Here is an 18,568-nt window from a genome sequence, read left to right as displayed (position 1 = left end):
GCAGTGACTGGGTTTGAGTTCTGACTCTGCTTTCAGTTGTACCTTCCTGCTAAAATGCACACTGGAAGCAGAAGATAATGGCAGGGGATCTTGTTGAGTTTCTGCTTCCCAGCTTTGGCCTGGCTTAGCCCTGAAGGAGCTGAAAAGTGTCAGTCTCTCTCTCTCTCTCTCTGTTTTTCTTTATGTATTTCTCTGCCTTTCAAATAAAAATAATACAAATTTCAGAATGTCATAGAAAACATGTATCAGTATCAGATAATGTGCTGTAGGAATGCTTATCTTCAATAGCATCTTCACTGCCAGGTCAAACACCTGCCTTTTATCCTTCGAATTCAATTTCCCCCAGACTTTTTGAAGTACCCTCTTTGATCGCAAAAGTCTTTAAGCATCCTTATTATGGATATTGTGTCTCTAAGGGACTAGAAACTTGGAAAATTTCTAGAACTTGTCCTGGACTGTGCAGCTCATAGGCTGAAGCTCATTCTGGATGTGTTCACTCATTTTGCTTTCATATCCCATTAGGCTTGTCCCATCCATTTCCTTACTGAGAGAGACCATATGTTCTTCTAAATACTGTATCATCCCAAAGTTGCCCCCATGAGAGCTCTTGCATCTGTACACTGGGCTTACCCCTTCTTAAGCATCACACTTCTTTCTCCATTCTCCTAGAATTATTCTGAATTGCAAGCAGATGGGCTTGCAAAATAGGGGAGAAGGGCTTGTGTGTGCAGTGCAGTCTGAGTGCAGAGCATCTTAAGAGGAGTTCCAGCTCTGTTCAAGGTCATGAACAGCCTTGCCATCTGCACAGGCCTTCTGGAAACTCATTCCCAGGGTCCTTGGGCAAGTCATTCCCTCCTGGTTTCTGCATTGGTGAAATAAAATACATTGAGTAAAAAGATCACCCAAGTTGTGCAGATCTGTGCATCACAAATTCAGTAGCCTGAGGATATAAAACCTGAGTATTGCCATAAAATGTAACTACACAAATGAGCTAATTGGACACATAGTTCATAACATACTTCATTGTAAAGGCTCATGAGTATTACTGTAATTTGTATGACTTTTACATGCAAAAACATCTTTTATTATTTCTTGTTCCTTTTTAAAAAAATGTATTTGAAAGGTAGAGTAATAGAGGGGGAAAGAGAGAGAGCTAGAGTGAACAAGAAACAGAGAGAGATCTTCCACCTGTTAATTCATTCCTGCACAGGGTCATAATGATTGGACCTCGTGCAGCCCGAAGCCAGGAATCCTGAGCCCCATCCAGGTCTCCCACTTAAGTGGGCATGGACACAAGTGTTTGGGCCATCTGCTTCTGCTTTCCAGGAGTGTTGATGGAACTGGCTTGGAAGCAGAGCCGCCGTGACTCAAATCAGCACTTCTGTATGAGATGCTGATGTTGTTGGCAGTAGCTTAGCTCACTGTGTCACAATGCTGGCTCTTGATTTATTTTCTGAAATCTATCTTTCTCTTGATCTTTCATACATTTGCAAGTTATGTAGTTCATATCCGTAAGGCATCAATGCCCTGGTCATCTCTGACAGTCTGCCCTATTTCCTCCTTCCAAAGTCCAGGTGTAAAGCATTCGTTTGCTTGATTCATTCATCCATCCTTTGTCTCTTCCTGTTGGGTTCTTGAGAAGTGCTTAGCATCTGCTCCTTGTAGTCAGATCTGGGGGAAAACAATCCTTTACCCAACTTCTCTTTACCTGACCACATCTGTTGGTAGGACCAGACCAGGACACTGATTCCACGTAGCCTCCGTTGGCCCAGACTTGAACCTCTGGAGGAGGTTGTTTCTCCTGAGCCCCACCTGGCAAGGCCTGCAAGCAACTGATGGGACTTGAGTTCTGGCTGGCTCTCAAGCACTTGTTCACTGTGACCAGGAGGCCACCTGCTACGGCTTGGCCAGTGCCCGAGTGCTCTCCTCATCGTCCTGCCCCCTCCCCAAGTGGCCTGCCTCTTTCTCTTCACTTCCCAGTTCCACAGGGGCTCTGCCCCATCCACCTGCCTCACCTCCCAGTGATGTTTGAGGAGCCTCAAGTGTGATAATGCTTGCTATATAGTTCATTCACCCATCCGCTTTCAATTTGACTGTTTCTTGTGATTCGTTTTAAATGAGGTTTTTGCTGTAGTAGGTGAAGGCTATGGAAACTCAATGGAGGGACTGTCAAAAGTCCCTACAAAGTGCTTGTGTTACTAAATGGTGCAGGGTTGGCACTGGGAAGAGGAGGTGGCCCAGGGAAGAGTGTAAGGGAAGGGGTGTTTCCTAGCTTGGGGTATGGGAGAAGAGAGGGATGAGGAAAGGGAAAGGCACCCCTCACCCAATACCTCGCTCAGGGCAAGCATCAGGGACATGCAGAATAGAAACCGACAAGAGGGTCAGTTTCTTGCATGTAGCTCCAGGGCCTGTGATTGGAGGTGACCACCAGGCCTTTGTAGAGGTGGCTGCTCAATTTGGGGCAGTCCCATCTGCCACTGGCACCTGTGCTCTGGGAGTGGACGTTAAGCTAGCTAGCTCTGAGCCCGCCACTGGACATCTTATTCTCATGGTGACACTGTTCATTTCCATTTCCATAAGTGGGTCACTGAGTCATGATCAGCTCTGGGCTGGGTGGCATAGGAATTCCGTCGATGAGTTGAGAGCATTTCTATCTTTTCTGGTGAGTCCATCTCGCAGCAACATAAGCCAGGAAAAGGAAGGGGAATTACCTCCACTGGTTTCCACCATTCATAATAATGTTGGCTGCAACTGGGATTTAAACAGAGTCAAAGCCTTTGATGCTTCAATTTGAAAATGAAAAGCTATAAAGTGCCAATCTCTTTTAGGAAGAAAACGATGGAGGAAGTGTATTCAGACTGAAACAAAATGACTTTTCCCTGGTGTTAACCTTGGCAAGGCAGCGGTCGGAGAAAATTACAGATCAGAGACCCCTGGGGCCTAACGGGGCATAGAAAAAGGGTAAGGATCCTATAGGCTTTACCTTTCTCTGAGCCAAGAAAAAGAAATATGCTAAAGTAGACTTAGCATAAGTGGAAACTTAGAAACTTCGCCCAAGAGCAGTATTAGTTCCATTAAATCTCTTGGAACATATGTTGAAAACCTTGAAGATTCATGATTTGAGAATCCTTCACCTAACACACAGGGACTCTTCTACTTGCAATATAGGTTCCACTCACACAGACCCCACTAGTATCTCCTCTGAGTTCCTGAAGTCCATAGACTTTATGCCTCTGTCTGGCATGCTCTTTTACGCAGTGTTGGATTATGGGAACAGGAAAAGAGAGGTATTGAACAGTGCTGTTGGAAGGACACACTTAAAGCCCTGGGGAAGGCTGTACCCCACTCTTAACCCAGTGTCCTGCACACACTCATGTTGTTCTTCCTATTGGAGCATGAATCATTTGAAGATGTGAGTATACTTAAATATCAAGAATTCCATTTTCCATTTTCACATTTTGATGGGGGATTTTTTTTCCCATTAACTCACTGTGTAGTTTCGGGAACAAGCCTGGCTTTGGCGTCCTTCGTGTTACCTCACCGGACCTGCATAAGGTATATTCCGCATCAGGCTGGATGCAGGCTCCAGCGGAATCGAAGGATATGACTTCCTGGTCCCACTCTGGCCCTGGCTACAGGGGTGAGAGCTGACACTGAACTCGTCCCAGCTTGTGGCGTTGGGATGTTTGAAGTCGCTATCTGATTCGTAACTTATAGGTGATTAAACTTGTAAAGCATTTTGAGGCTTTTTTTCATTCATTTATTCCAAACAAGCATTTGTTGTTGAATGAATGGTGACTTTGATTTAAAAACACTATACAGACATGAAATACTGGCAACTTGTAGATAGCTATTTTTTAATTTGCTTTCCTAAAGGAATCTCATTACCAAATCCTCATGAATCTTGAACCTTAAGAAGAATAATCCTTCCCTTTGTTGCAGTTTTAAATTTAGAATAATCAGACAATAGTGAAGGATTCTGTTCAAAGCATTCCTTTTAGGCTACCCATTTATTATACACTGCTCTTAAGAAGAGATGAATTTGATTAGCGTTGAACATTCAGTCAGTGTTCTTGCATAGCTAATACCAGGGAGAAATTTCCCAAAAAGTTGTGCCTGTTTAATTTTATTACACAGTCAACTTTTAATTATCTGTATTAATGGGAGATAATGTGTACACTCTAAACTCATTTTCTTTGGCTTGGGGTAGCATTGTAGGAGGCTTTTATTTATCTGTGCTTTTGCATAGATAGGTTTTTTTTTTTTTTTAAGATTTCTTTATTTTAAAAATCCCAGAGAGAGAGAGAGACATCTTCCATCTTCTGGTTACTCCCAAGACAGCTACAACAGCTTAGTACTGGGGCAGGCCAACGCTAGGAGCCTGAAGCTTCACCCAGCTTTCCTATGTGGGTGCAAGGGCCCAAGTACTTGGGCCATCTTCTTTTCCCAGATGCATTAGAGGAGACCTGTACCGAAGTAGAGAAGCTAAGGCACCAACCTGCACACCTATGGGATGCTGGCATCATAGGGAGCAATTTCCCTGCTACACCACAGTGTCAGCTCTGAAGATAGTAATAGAATTGTATCACACTCTTCCTGCTCTCAGCTCAGCATAGGAAGGAAGGAGGGAATGTCAGGTGGCTGGGAAAATGTCAGCTGGCATCTTAAGCTTAGGAGAGATGATGTACAACATGAGCCATCCAGGGTTATTCATCTCAGTTACTGAATACAAAATAATCACCACTCATTCACTTCAGCAGGGAGAGAGACACAACAAACCACACTCAGGATTTCCATGTCTCCAGTTTGCATCTTGCAATGTCCCAAGAGTGAACATGTCTAATTACACTGGAGTAACACGATGGCAGTAAACATTATCTGGTTAGTGGGCACCACATTGTATCCTACCCATAACTGGGGCTCCACGGAGGGTTCTGGGGGAGGCAGAAAGGTCAGAGTCTACACATAGTGAGGTTTCTAAATGACAGTGCCCTTCGTCATCACGGCTGTTCTGTTCATTAATAAAATGAGTTATCACCTTCCGGTTCATGCAGGTTGAGCTTCTTTTAAATGGGTAGTAATGATGGCAGGAAATCTTTGGAGGATTTCTCTTCTGGCTAAGGGCATTTTCCATTTGAAAGGTCTTTTTATAGGTGAGCTAAATGTGTGTTTTTGCATCAGCCTGCTGGGGAGCCCTACCACTGTTGTTCTGTGTGGCTCATTGGGTGGAGCTGTCAGGAGGACTGCTTGCTTCAAGGCTTGGGTAGTCAAGATGGCTGGCCCTTCCGACCCAGCCAGGTAAAAGATGAAACCCAAGTGTGCAGGTGCTGATGGACAGCACAGGAAGACACAGCCTTGACTACACTGCTGGGCACGCAGCCAGTTCATGCATTTCGGAAAGAAGATCTCCACATCAGGGCTCCCATTAGGCACCTTGAAGTCGGGAGCTGCCTTGCCATGGCTTTGCCACTGTATCATGTCTGCTCCCACTCCCTGCAGGGATCCCTGGAATTCACCTGCACAGAGGAATCTGTCACCCCTGGAACCTGTCTCCACTGGACACCGAGCAGGGCAGAGCCTAAGAAAGAGAGAGGCAAGGCCTTTCAAGGGCCAGTTCCTGTGCTGTAGCCTGGCTGGGCCTTCTGCACTGCAAATAAGTGCCCCCCTGAAACGACCAAGTGCTTGGAAGCAGGACTGGCCTGGCTGTGTTTGTGGCTGAAGGCCCTGTGTCCCATTGCCCTGCTTCCCACTTAGCTGATCTCATTATTTCCACACCTGGCAGCCAGCAGACTCACATCATCCTCGCTTGTTCTGCTGTTAGGACCTAGTCTGCAGGGGAGTAGAGGAAACCTGGTGTCGGAGTGACTGCGCGGGTCTGGTGTGGGCCACACGTTGGTCTTTGCATGATCAAATCATAGTTTTGCACCAGCCTTCCAAGACACATGTCAGTGACTCATTGCATAGCTCAAGAACTCAAAAGGGCCAGTCAGAGCAGTCACTCTTTTCCCAAAGTTACAGATTTGGAAAATGGTGTAGATGGGACCAACACTCAGCTTTTGCCTTACTTTCCCATTGTATTTTGAGAGGTAGAAAGACGGAAAGCTATTAAATCTCTGCTGGTTTCCTTTCCAAATTCCCACAGGGCTAAGGGCTGGGCTGGGCTGGGCTGGGGCTGGGTCCAAGAGCTGGGAGCTCAATTTAGATCTCCTGTTTGCTGGCAGGAACCCAGTGACTTGAGCCACCATTGCCTCCTTCCGTTGTCTGCATTGCCAAGGAGGTAAAATCCAGAGCTGGTTCTAGCCACTGCAGTGTAGATGTGGGTGCCTTAATTGCTAGGTTAGATACCCGTTCTGATGCCTAGTTTGAGTGAAAACATAGAAAGGTAGATAGGTAATAGTTACCTGGATATCCTGCTTCCAAGGGAGCATATTATTCTGAAATTCTCTGTCTCTTCCCTCCCTCGGGATACTTTCAACAACAGGAAAGACTTTAATCATGGTGTTTCAGGTGTCAGGGAGTTGTAGAAGGGCCAGGATCCTAAAACTATGCCACGTTAGCAGCCAGAGTCTTCAAGGTGTGACAGGCTATGCAGTACGCATTAAAGCTGTCTTCATGGTAACCTCCTGGAAACTTCCATTTCCAGTACAGTGAGAACTCAGCTGCTTCTCTTTGCTCTGTCTTGCCAGAGATGTGTGCACCCCCAGCACACATTAAAGGGCAGCTTTAAAGCTTGAACCTGTGCTGGGAACTCAGCAATATTCCTCCCACTCTTCTTTCTCGGTGTGGCTTTGGCAGCAGTGTATTGAGGACGTATGCTTCTCCTGACTTAGGTTGCTTGTTGAATATTTACCGTTTTGTTCGTCATGTGTGGCACTCCTCAAGTTGAGACAACATTTTCCTGGATGGCCATGGCTGCCACGCTGGTGACCAGAAAAAGGTGTGGTCTGTACATGGCCAGCAGGGCTAAGGGACCAAGGGTGACCATGTTGGGAGTGTCTTCTGTCGTTAGATGTTCCTGGGCTGACCGAAGGTCCCTTACAAAGCCTAAAGGAATTTTCCTTCTTGCACTAGAGGTGTTTATAACCTCTAATTTGTTCACCTGGTTTCTTGTAAGGAGAAAAAAAATTCCAGCTATTGGCAGGCACCGAGCAACCATGGGCGCTTGTCCTGGAGGCTGGCGCCCCTCCAGCGCTGGTGACTGGCACCCAGCAGGTGTGGTGCCTGTAGGAGCAAGCCAGCCTGGCCCCCTCCTTCTACCTCCTTCTATCCTGCAGGCAAGTGCTGTGGCCAAGCTGGAAGTAGGGAGGGCCATCCTGGTACAGTCAGGGAGGGGAGGGAGCTGCCGAGATGAAGGTGTGAGTGGGTGCTCCAGCTTGTTGGAACAGCTCCTTTAATCAATGTTTAGCTTTCTTGTGCTTCCTGTGGGCGGCCTTGCCCTGGATGAAGACCCGGTCTTGCCTTGGCACCTTTGACAAATGTTGCTGGAATATCTGATCCAGTCTCCATGAGAGAGATGCTTTGGGTAGGACGAGGGTTCCAACCTCCTTTGCAACAGGAATGTAAGGGGCACAGGCACCAGGACTAATTAGTCCCTCATTAAGCTCTTACAGTGGAGCACCAGACACTTTTTTCCTCCTGTAACTTAGCATTGGAATACAGAGTCTTTAAAATCAAAGAGCTCTATGGTTGTGGAAATGCACTATTTCAGCAGAAGCTTCACATATTAGAATCATCAAGGAGTGATTTAAAATGTGGTTTTTAGCTAATGGCTAAATCCTCACCTTGCATCCACCGGGATCCCATATGGGCACCGATTTGTGTCCCAGCTGCTCCACTTCCCATCCAGCTCCCTGCTTGTGGCCTGGGAAAGCAGAAGAAGATGGCCAAAACCTTGCGACCGTGTACCTGTATGGGAGACCCAGAGGAAGCTTCTGCCTCCTGGCTTTGGATCAGCTCAGCTCCAGCCGTTGTGGCCGCTTGGGGAGTGAACTATCGGACAGAAGATCTTCCTCTATCTCCTTCTCTCTGTGTATCTGCGTTTCCAATAAAATTTTTTTTTAATTAAAAAATAAAGTGGTTTTCACTTGTCTGCCCTTCTTCAGAGCTCTTGTACCCCCTGAGATCAGAAGTGGTTTCCCCATGCCATTTGCAGGTGTCCAGCAGCAGCAGACACTGCGATCAGAAATCAGTTGCTTTGTTGGCCATGTTGTGTGTAGAAAATAAACAGCAGCGCCCACAGCAGGAAAGGGCTTAGGCCTGGCCTTATCAAGAAGGGCTAGGGATGAGCTACTGAAAGAGAAGACATGGCCAGCATGATTTAATGCAAGCCCTGCTTATCTGAAATAGTGTGAGGATGCAGGGAAAGTCCAACGACTTTACCCACAGTCAGCCTCACACTCAAACGGGGACTTAACCCGGCACCGATAGTGTCAATTTGCTGCATTTGTTTTCTGTGAATGTTCAATTTTTCAGGGGCCTGGCTGGGGCCCATTGAATTGAGTAGCTGCTTGCAAATGAACGTCCCATATTATGTCTGTGTTTCAAGTTCTAGCTACCCTGCTTCTGATCTCACTGCCTGCTAATGCCGCTGGGAAAGCAGCAAAGGTGACCCAAATGCTTGTGCCCTTGGCGCCCATGTAAGGATAGGGTTCTAGACTCCTAACTTCATCTTGTACCCACTCTCCAGCCTCTGTGGCCATTGTGGGAGTGGACCAGCGGGCAGTCCCAGCTGCCCATCGTCCCATGCAGCTCCCTGCTAATGCACCTGGGAAGGCAGAAGAGGATGGCCCAAGTGCTTGGGCCCTTGTCACACACGTAGGCCATCTGGGTGGAATTCTGGGCTCCTGGCTTCAGCCTGGCAGTGACCTGACAGTTGTGGTCTTTTGGGAGTGTGAACCATCAGATGGAGGATCCCTCTTAGTGTCTCTTCTCTTGCTGATGTTGGCCTTTCAAACAAGTACAAATCTTTAAAAATTCATTTTTGAACATTTTTGCACATTTTATTTGAAAGAGTCAGAGAGGGGAAATCAGAGAGACACGGCTCTTCTACCTGCTGGTTTGCTTTCCAGATGGCTGCCATGGCCAAGGCTGGGTCAGGCTGAATCTAGAAGCTTCTTCCAGATTTCTCAAGAGGGCAGCAGAGTCCCAGACCCTGGAGGCATCTTGTCCTGCTTTCCTAGGCATGTTGGTAAGGTGCTAGATTGGAAGTGGAGTAGCCAGGACTGATACTGGCACCCATGTGGGATGTTGGTGGTACAGGCAACAGCTTTACCCCGTGCCACAATGCTGGCTCCTGTTTATTTCAATATGATCACATAAATTGCCTGTTATGTTGACTGCTTCCATTCTCTAACAGTTTCATGCCATTGTCTCGTTGGTGCCTGGTGCCTTGAGATCACACAGGAGTGGCTGGAAGGTGTGGCTGTGATTGTGAAGTCCCTGTGTCATCTGGCGGGGAAGCAGTTAGAGAGTGAGGCGGATAATAACTGCTTGGATACAGTTAGATGGTCACCAGAGCCACTTATATAGCTTTCCCATGGAAAGCCAAAAGCATCTTGGAGCATGCAAAAAAGAAAATGCATCCCCCTAAGGCGGGGTGACATCTTGGAAAACTGTACTCACCGTCCCGGTGACTAACACTCTTGAATGTAGACTGTCTTGCTGGCGGGCTGCCAAGAGAAACATGTCCTCTCCCTGTCCCTGTTTCATTCTTGAGTATCTTGTGGCCTCTGGGGCGAGCCATGAATTGCGTGATTATGCTGTTGGCTTTGGAACCAGCAGTTCAAAATATGTGAGAAATTGGCCCATTTGGGAAGAAAATTATGAACTGCTTCCAGGCGTTGTGAAGTTCTCGGCTGCTCCGGATCCTTGTCTAGAAATAGCTGGTCGGTATAGGCGCAGAATCATTCTATGCAACACTCTGTCATCCTCTTGTGTCTGGCTGGTCGGACTGACATGTGACAGGCCTGGGGGGGCAGAGGGGGAAAGAGGCTGAGTCTTGCTGACTCACAATCATTGAGTGCACAGAGGTGATACCTAACAAAACACCAAGACCATCATGTAATTCAGGACTTTCGGTTGATTCAAAAGATGCGAAAAGGTACAGCATGTCTGTATTTCCAAATATTGTCAGCATCTTTCTGTATTGCGGATGTACCTGGAAATAGAAAAAAAAAATTACTGCAAGTGTTGACTTTAAATCATACTCCGATGCCCTTTTACCGGCAACGTATTTGTATTCACTGACAGATCAAACCATTATGTACTGAGATGCGTTCTATGCAAAGAACAGTGTGAATTGTTACAGAAAATACAGAGACCCAATCGGGGCTCCCATTGCCGAGAGGGAGACAGATCGTTACTCAGCATGGAGCATCCAGCTTGTGTGGAAGTGTGTCACAAACGCCGACAGCCACACCAAACGGTGGGCTTTCCAGGTTCAGGGCGGTACGCCTCAGGACACAGCGCAAGACATTATGACACATCTACAAAGCATCCTGATAGTGAAATTGTTGCACCAAGTAACTGCCCCATTAAGACTTTCTTCACTAACTCTGTCTTCTTTTCCCCTTCCTTTGGATTATCAAGATGCTACAGAGAACAATGCATTGATTGTGTTGAACTGGCCCCCATTGTGGCCAGTGAAGAGCAGTATAATGAAAAGCAGTTAAGCAGTTTAATATTCTCAAGGTAAAAGGGAAGTTAATATCTTAATCATATTTTCCCCTATACCTCTTAATACCGCTGAGAATAAGATCAGGGCCCTTCAGCCTCTCACTTGCTTTGCATAATGTCACTTGTCACAAGAAGAAAGGTGAGCTGAGAATAGAAATCTCAAAATATGCTAATGATGGTACCTTATAATTCCACGGCACATACTAGCCCAAACACTTTAATGTACGTGGTGTACACCTGGGCCATAGCCCAAAGAAAAAAGTGATTTGGACAGAATTATATGTTTGCTTTGTAGAATAAATTATTTCCATTTCATTCTGCTCAACTAAATTATGGGAGCATTTGTGAATAGTTCATCCTTACATTTTTTTTTTGTCCTCAAAATACTATTGCAGAATAACCTTGTCTTTTCTTCTTTATGTAGTCATGTTTCACAAATTTTCAACAATTGCAAATCAGGATAGCGTTAAATAGATGACACGTAATTGTGTTGGTTGCTAATTCAAATGTTTTATGGCATTCTCACTAGACATAGCCTTCGTTTCAATTTATGAAGCCCCCGTCACTCTGCCAGAAACTGTAAGGGGTGGATGAAAATGCATCTTGATCTCGTGGTTTTCTTTTTCCCCAAGAAATAACTCACGGTGTTTTTAATCATTACACCTAAGTGTGTCTGGCACTTGAAGGACAGTGTTCATTGTTCCGTCATAATCTTTCTAGGTATTTTTGCACAGAAATCCTTTTTTGTAAGTGCTTTTGTTTCTCCATACAGTGTGGATGCCTGAAGCCATCAGCTGTCCTTCAGCTGGGATGAGTAAGAGTCTCCTTTTCCTTCTGAGCCTCTTTCTTGCCTCTCCTGGGGCCTTGAAAAGGGATGCTACTTCATGTTTCAATAGACAAAATGTTGTCAAATGAAACTGTTAAGTTTGAAGCATGAATTACAATTCAGCTTGGTTGTCCTAACACTACAGTTAATTATATATGTGTGTGTGTGTATATATGTATGTATATATATATATGATATTTTTATAGAATGTGCTGAATATTTTACTTTTGGATCTTGGTTTCATAACTACTCTGTAATATCCATTTTGCAGATGGATTCATAATCATTATGTCACATGGTATATATTTTTAAAAGCTCTGTTTTATTTACTTAAAAGGCAGAATGAGAGAGGGGCAGGGGAGGTCTTCCCAAAGAACTGCAGCTGGCTGAAGCCAGGAGCCTGGAACTGTGCCCAGGTCGTCATCTGGGTGCAGAGGCCCTGGTACTTAGGCCATCTTCCGCTGATTTCCCAGGTGCACTAGCTGGGAGCTGTATCAGAAGTAGAGTAGCTGGCACTAGAACCTGGCTTAGATGGGAGGCCTGTGTCTTTGGGTGGCAGCTTAACCGGCTGTGCTACCTTGCTAACCTTTCATAACATGTCCAATGCTCAATCATGGAACTTTGCACACATGATCTATGTATGTTTGGTGACTATAAGGGAACTTCAAAAAGTTTGTGGGAATTTTTTTTTGAAGATAAGTTTACTTTGTACAAGAAGATTTTGGAGTGCGTGCGGATGAGGAGACTTCCAAAAGTTCATGAAAATGCATATTAGGAATGAATTATGCATGATGTATTCTAAAATTTTTGCACCGAAGTCAAGTTACTTTTAATTCAGTTTTGAAGTGTTTCCTTTTTGCTCATCCAACAAATATTTATTGGTTGATAATGTATGCACCCAGGCTACTGTACTAAGCTCTGTAGATGGTGTAATGAGGGGACCCCCTTGCCCTTACGGAATTTATGATTCAGTGAAGGAGACGAATTTAAGAAACAAATCCAAGAAAATATGTTCACTATAGGGCTAGGTACAAGGGCATTTAGAAAAATGGGAGAAGACATCAGCTTGTTAGGCGCTATCCGCATTGTCGCAGGAAAGCAACCGTAGCTGTCAGGCATGAGCAAGCTGCAGAAAATGAGATGGACAAGGGACAGAAGAGGTAAGGGTTTAGAGAGGGTGCAACAGAACTGTTGATGTTCAGGTGCAATGGGCGACTGGGATCAGACCATGGGGAGCCTTCTAGGCTACTCTGGGGAATGCAGGTGTTAGAGCCCACCCACAAATTAATTCAGTGAACGGTAATGAAGACATTATACCTAAGGCATATCTGCCTCACCATCCTCTCACATCCTTATTCATTCAACAGGTTTCTACTGAGCACCACTCATGTGTTTAGTTCTGAAGATAACGGGATGGGCAAGAGTATGCATGGTTCTATCTTTCTGATTTTTTTGTGACTCCACACTGGGAAAAAAAAGCAACAGAGCAACTTTGAAAATGTGGAATTTGAAAGACGAGGTTGATGCCATGCGTGTAGTAGTAGTAGTAGGAGGAGGAGGAAGAGGAGCAGGAGGAGCAAGAGGAGGAGGCCCTGGCTGAGCAGGAGACACACAAGGAGATGACTGAACTGAGAGCTGAAGGAGGAGAGCAGACCCTTGGTTGAAATGGACAGGTCATTTGCAAAGACAACTTAACAAGGAGTCAGAGAGTCTTTTCAAAGGCCCAAGCCTTCAGAGAGACAGGTGCTCCTGAGGAATTGGAATGGAGCTGGAAAAGCTGGAGCTAAGCCAGGGACTGGACCAACTAGCCCAAGACCATGTGAAGAGACTCATTGCAGTGCTTTAAGCAAGAGCTGAGTTAGAAAGCGTCAATGGACAGTTGGGTAGCAAAGCTTACTTTGGTACCAAATAAGGTAAAATCCATTTTTACAGTGGATATTCATTAGAATGTGTGTGAGAAGATCTGTATGGATTTCAAAATTTGGGGCACCAAAATAAAGTTATCTTTTAATCTCATTTACCAGAGTTTTTTAAGTGCCCTTGTACACGCACATAATCAAAGAGAATTATGAGACTCATAGATCTGTAGTTTGTATAAGTTGTAAAGAGGAAGGCATGGTTAAGTTTTCAAAGCTGTGTTTCAAGAGACCAAAATTGTGCTGTTTATTTCCAAATCTTCATTTCTATGCTCACACATGGCTTTTTCATTTTTATTACCCGCCTTCTAATGAAATGCAGCCATTTATGTAGGGTTTGTGTTGTAGATTTTCACTTAATGTTTTCATATGTGGATTTGGAATTGCCAGGCATTTAAAAATGAAGAAGGTTGTTTGAGAGGCAGAGAAGCAGTGAGAGGCAGGCAAAGAGTGTTTCTGTTTGTTGCTTCACGCCCCCAAATGCCCACAGGGGTACCAAAGCCAGCAGGCATTAATTCAATCCATCTCTGCCACGTGGGTGAAAGGAACCAGTCTCATGACATCACTGCCGCCGCCCAGAGGCTGCATAAACATCAGGTCTTCAGAACTTGGTTTCAGACCCTGGTGTTCTGATCTGGCATAGGAGCATCTCTAGGGAGTCTACCCAGCAGTTTTTGGTTTCCTAGAATAACTACCAATTTACCCTCGATTAAAATACAGATATATGTCTATATCAGTTGAGCTTGGGAATTATGGTACAGTGAAATCCAGAAAATGTTAAAGATGTTAACATGTAAATGACCTGTTAATTCTGGGGAAGAGAAAGATGGTTTGGGTCTGATATTTAACTTTCTAATAATGACTGCAGAAGTCTTGATAAGATTACTGTAGAAAGAAGATATAGTACTGCAATTACAGGCCTGGGCTGTCTGAACCACGTTGCCTTACATACTGTCTTTGGTATCTCTCAGTGGTACATATCACGAATGCTTCCATTCATAATACAGAGGTAGTAATGATTATTGGCTTTCTCCCAGGGTGCCATGGGATGGAGTCATGTGTAGGAAGCCCTTGGCACAATGCCAGGGTTGTGATCAATGTTGAATCAATGTTAGTGATGAATGTGGGTCGTTCTGTTAACGCTGTTTTACTCAAGTGTTCAGTGCAGAGGTGTGTTTAGCTTCAAAAGCCAAACTTGGACCATTTACTCATGCTTTCAACAGCCTGGGATGGGCCTGGACAAAACAGGCACCCAAATTACTTGAGCCATGACCCACCTGTTGCTTCCCTGGGTTTCCCTTAATGAAAGGCTGAAATTGGGAATAAAGTCAGAACTTGAACCCAGACACTACAATCCAGATTGTGGGAGTCCCAAGGGGTGGTTTAGTCATTAGGCCAAATGCCCATCACAGGATACTTTTGATGGTGATGGTCTTAATGGGGCAGGAGCAACCCCTGGGCAAAACTCACTCATCTTGTGGATGGGAACCTGCTATGTCTGTGCTTTTGAATTGTTTATATTCCGATTTGAGAACTCCGTGTGTGTGTGTGTGTGTGTGTGTGTGAGAGAGAGAGAGAGTGTGTGAAAGAGAGAGAGAGAGAGATCATTAATATCATGTTTTAATGGAGGCCACAGAGATTGGCCAACTAAGTTGAATTTTTTTTTTTGTGACCTCAGGTCTAGGCATCTGATACATCCTACTGCCACTCTTTATGTTCAAGCAGAATCCTTGTGCGGGCATCTGCTGAGAAGAGACCAACTGCATACGGTTCTCCATTGTGATGAAAGCACATGGTACAGGTAACTATCTCCAAAATTGGAAACATTTACCGTTTTGTTGGCAAGTCCTCAAGATACTGGTCGAGGTGTATACACACCGTACCGTATATTTATAACTTCATGTATTCTCCATGTCTTCTGCCTTCTTCTTCGTTTTCCTTATCAAAATGGAACTCTTTCTACGAAAAAAAAAAGCAACTTGCATTTATTGGTAGATTGTGATTAGGGTGAATGAGAAAACCTGAAAAGAATATCCTCACGATGTTAATGCAGGTGGAGAGAGAACCATCCAATGGTGTTAGGCGATGCAATTGTGTGTACTTTCCTCAAACGTTTTGTTCCTCTTAATGAAACAATTAACATCATTTCATAGCAACAGACATTTTCCTACACATAGTTTTAAAGGTTATGAAATCTGCCACTAAACAGATATTTTAGAATTTATTTGGTTCAGTTAGTTGATTCCCTTCTTATTGGATGTGAGTTATTTAAATATTTTTCTGCTTTGTGTTACAAAGAATTCTTATAGCCCTATATCAGTTTTCTCATTAGTAATGACTTCCTTGGGATAACTTGTTAGCAATAAATTTGCTGAATTTAAAAGTGTTCCAATTCTAAGACTTCGCACTTGTTGCCAAGTTATTTATCAATAAAGTCTGTTTGTGTTTTTCCAGAGGTAATACAGGAATATCGCCACTTTCACCCAGTTTTCCATTAGTGGAAATTTTTAAAAACAAAGCATTTTTGCCAGTTGACTATGAGAAATGATGTCTCCGTGTGTTTTTTATGTGGAGAAGTTTTATTTGTTAACTACCTTGTTTTTGAAGGGCCTTTCTCTTGTACAGTAGCATACTTGAAACTCAACCAGATTTTGACATTGGACAAATAATGCTAGAACATGAAGGAATGGAAGGGCCCCTGGGAGTTCTAAGTTCTTCCTTCTTGGCCAAGTATTTTTAGGCAACTATGAAATCACTGGAGAGGAATAATGTTCCAGTGGAAAATATCTCTCTTTGTTTTCCTAAAAAGAATCAAAAGATATTTAATAAGAAAGCATTCATTAAACATGTATGTGATGTTATACTGCCCTAGTTTAAAAATATCTAGATGTGTATAAATATAAATATATATATATATATATATATATATGTCTGGTACTAGGAACGTGATTAAATATAATTATGGTAGCACCATATGATACAGGGGCTGAGAAATCCTACCAGATAAAACTGCATCCTGCAGGCTGCAGACTGCCTGGGCCCTTATTCCAGCCATGCTGTTTTCCCAAGGGGCGACATTGGACAACACAACATTACATCTTGATGTCTGTATTTGTCAAGCTTAGATAATAATAATGATAAAAACATTTCTCATGAATCATGCTACAAAAATAAGTGTATGTGACTTGCTTCCATTTGTTATGAAGTATATGACAGTGCTATATGAGAAGATCTCAGTGGAAGTAAACAGATGTAAGGATGACACCAACCACAGTGGAAGCCCACTCTTATACAATTATTTTTCTCTTCCTCATTCCCCGCCCCTTCCTCCTCCCCCCTCCCCACCCCCCGTATCTTCCTTAAACAGTTTTGTGAACTACTGAATGGCCTTCACTGTAGTTCATGGAGTCCTGAGGAAATGCCTGATTGGTGTCTTCATCACTCAGGCCCATTTTCACAGAGCTGTAATGTCATCACACTGGGTCACCTGGCCATGTGGACTGAGCACTGCATCAGCCCCACCCTGGGCTGCCTGGCTTCTGTGGACAGCCTGTGCATTAGGCTGGCCCAGAGCCACAGAGAGAGGCCTGGGCCATTTGTCACCATATATGTCCTACCCTGCTTGGCTTTGTCTCATTGCTGTCTTTCCCTCATTATTAAGTAGAGTGTTTCACTAAATCAATGAAAGGGAAGGTTAAACTGAGATGTCTTACCCATCAAGATTGTAATTGTGCATGCTTTAACCTACAGAAACATCCACCAAAAAACTACAGGATTGTGCTTCCCTCACTCCAGCCACGGCTGCATTGGAAGGTTGGAGAGTGGCAGGGAAGGGGTCTAAAGAATGACTGGGCATGGAGACAGCATGCAGGGCCACTTGCATGGCTTCAATCAGTGCCTTTCGTCGGTTCCCATGCAACAGCTAGCGCTTCTAGACGCTGCCCGAGTTTTGGCCCCGATTTCCTGCCTCGTTTGAACAGCTCTGTATTTCTCAGTAAAAGCAGAACATCTGGTTTTCTAATTAAGGCATTTTAGCTTAGGAATTCCTCTTTAATGGGTCATTAATTCTCCTTTAAGTGAGGATGAGTCGGAAAGCAAAACTTAGCATTCATACACATGTGTAAGTTATTTCAACAAAACAAGTGAGTTCACAGTGAATGTGTCACAAATATGGGTCAGAGAAACAGTTGGTAGTGTCCCGCCAGCCCCTGACAAAGCACCTTGTGAGTGCAGCAAGCACGGCCGTACGTAACACCAGTGAGAGTGGTAATAACACTAGCATATGGAACATGTGGTATTTGGATAGCGCTTAGCTTCCTCCTAAGCTACAGGATCCATCACAGACTCAAACAGAGAGGAAGAAGTGATTCCTTAGCTGTGGGTCTCTGGCTGGTGTGCAGAAATGCAGAAGTGTTGACTATCAAGAACTTACCAGAATAAACTTGCCCAGGGAGAAAGGGAGGGGGACGATATTTAACCATCTGTATTTGTGCTATGGCCTTGGATCTGTGGGCCAGCAGTTTGGGTTGTTTTCAAGCACTGAGCCTAGGTGTTTCAAACCGTGTTTGTCAACATGCCAAAAGACATGTGTGGGAAATCAGGCCAAACCATTATTGAAAACTCCATTCCCAGAGAGTCCAGAGGACTTGGGGCTGTTTATACACCTGGCCAGTATAGAGTCACAGCATTTCTTTTGGGTTGTTAGAAACTCCAACAGTGCCTTGAAAAAAAAAAAATCTCATGCAATCACTGATGCATCTCCCATATGTTTTTCATGAGACTCATGGGTTCTAGCACAGTGTTTGGCACTGTGGATATGGGAGGGACAAGGTGGAAACGGACCTTCAGTGATGGAGTTTATGGTGCCAAAGGAGATAGAGCCAGGCTAATTCTGGTTTGGGTTGAAGGAGAGCTGCACTGGCTCACTCTGCTGTGATGTGTTGTTTGTGAAATGAGAAGCTGGAAAAACCAATGGAGAAAGGTCTTTTGATTTGGAAAGGTCTAAGAGGAAAAAGTGCCAGAGAGTAATAAGGGGCTGGCAATGAGGCTGTGATTGTTGATAGCAGGACCAGACTGGGAGAGGACAACGGTAAGGATGGAGGCCCACTCTAGAGCCCACCTTAAATGCACAGTTGCCAGGACCAGTTAAGAA

The 18,568-nt window shown here is 44.5% G+C and overlaps 1 protein-coding gene across 3 annotated transcripts in view; it reads left to right on the top strand.

Annotated features, from left to right (window-relative positions):
- Window positions 1-18,568, top strand: part of ATXN1 (ataxin 1) — a 435,014-nt gene that overhangs the window by 152,539 nt on the left and 263,907 nt on the right. For all 3 annotated transcript variants that reach the window (XM_040967749.1, XM_040967751.1, XM_040967752.1), the window contains one exon: window positions 15,095-15,217. The gene's annotated coding sequence lies outside the window, so the exon portion shown is untranslated. The remainder of the gene's footprint in view (window positions 1-15,094; window positions 15,218-18,568) is intronic.

The sequence above is a fragment of the Ochotona curzoniae genome, unplaced genomic scaffold, assembly GCF_017591425.1.
Source record: "Ochotona curzoniae isolate NIBS_2020 unplaced genomic scaffold, NIBS_Ocur_1.0 scaffold_461, whole genome shotgun sequence".
Classification (NCBI taxonomy): domain Eukaryota; kingdom Metazoa; phylum Chordata; class Mammalia; order Lagomorpha; family Ochotonidae; genus Ochotona; species Ochotona curzoniae.
The sequence above is the reverse complement of the archived record's forward strand: the minus strand, read 5'-3'. Positions and strand labels throughout refer to the sequence as shown.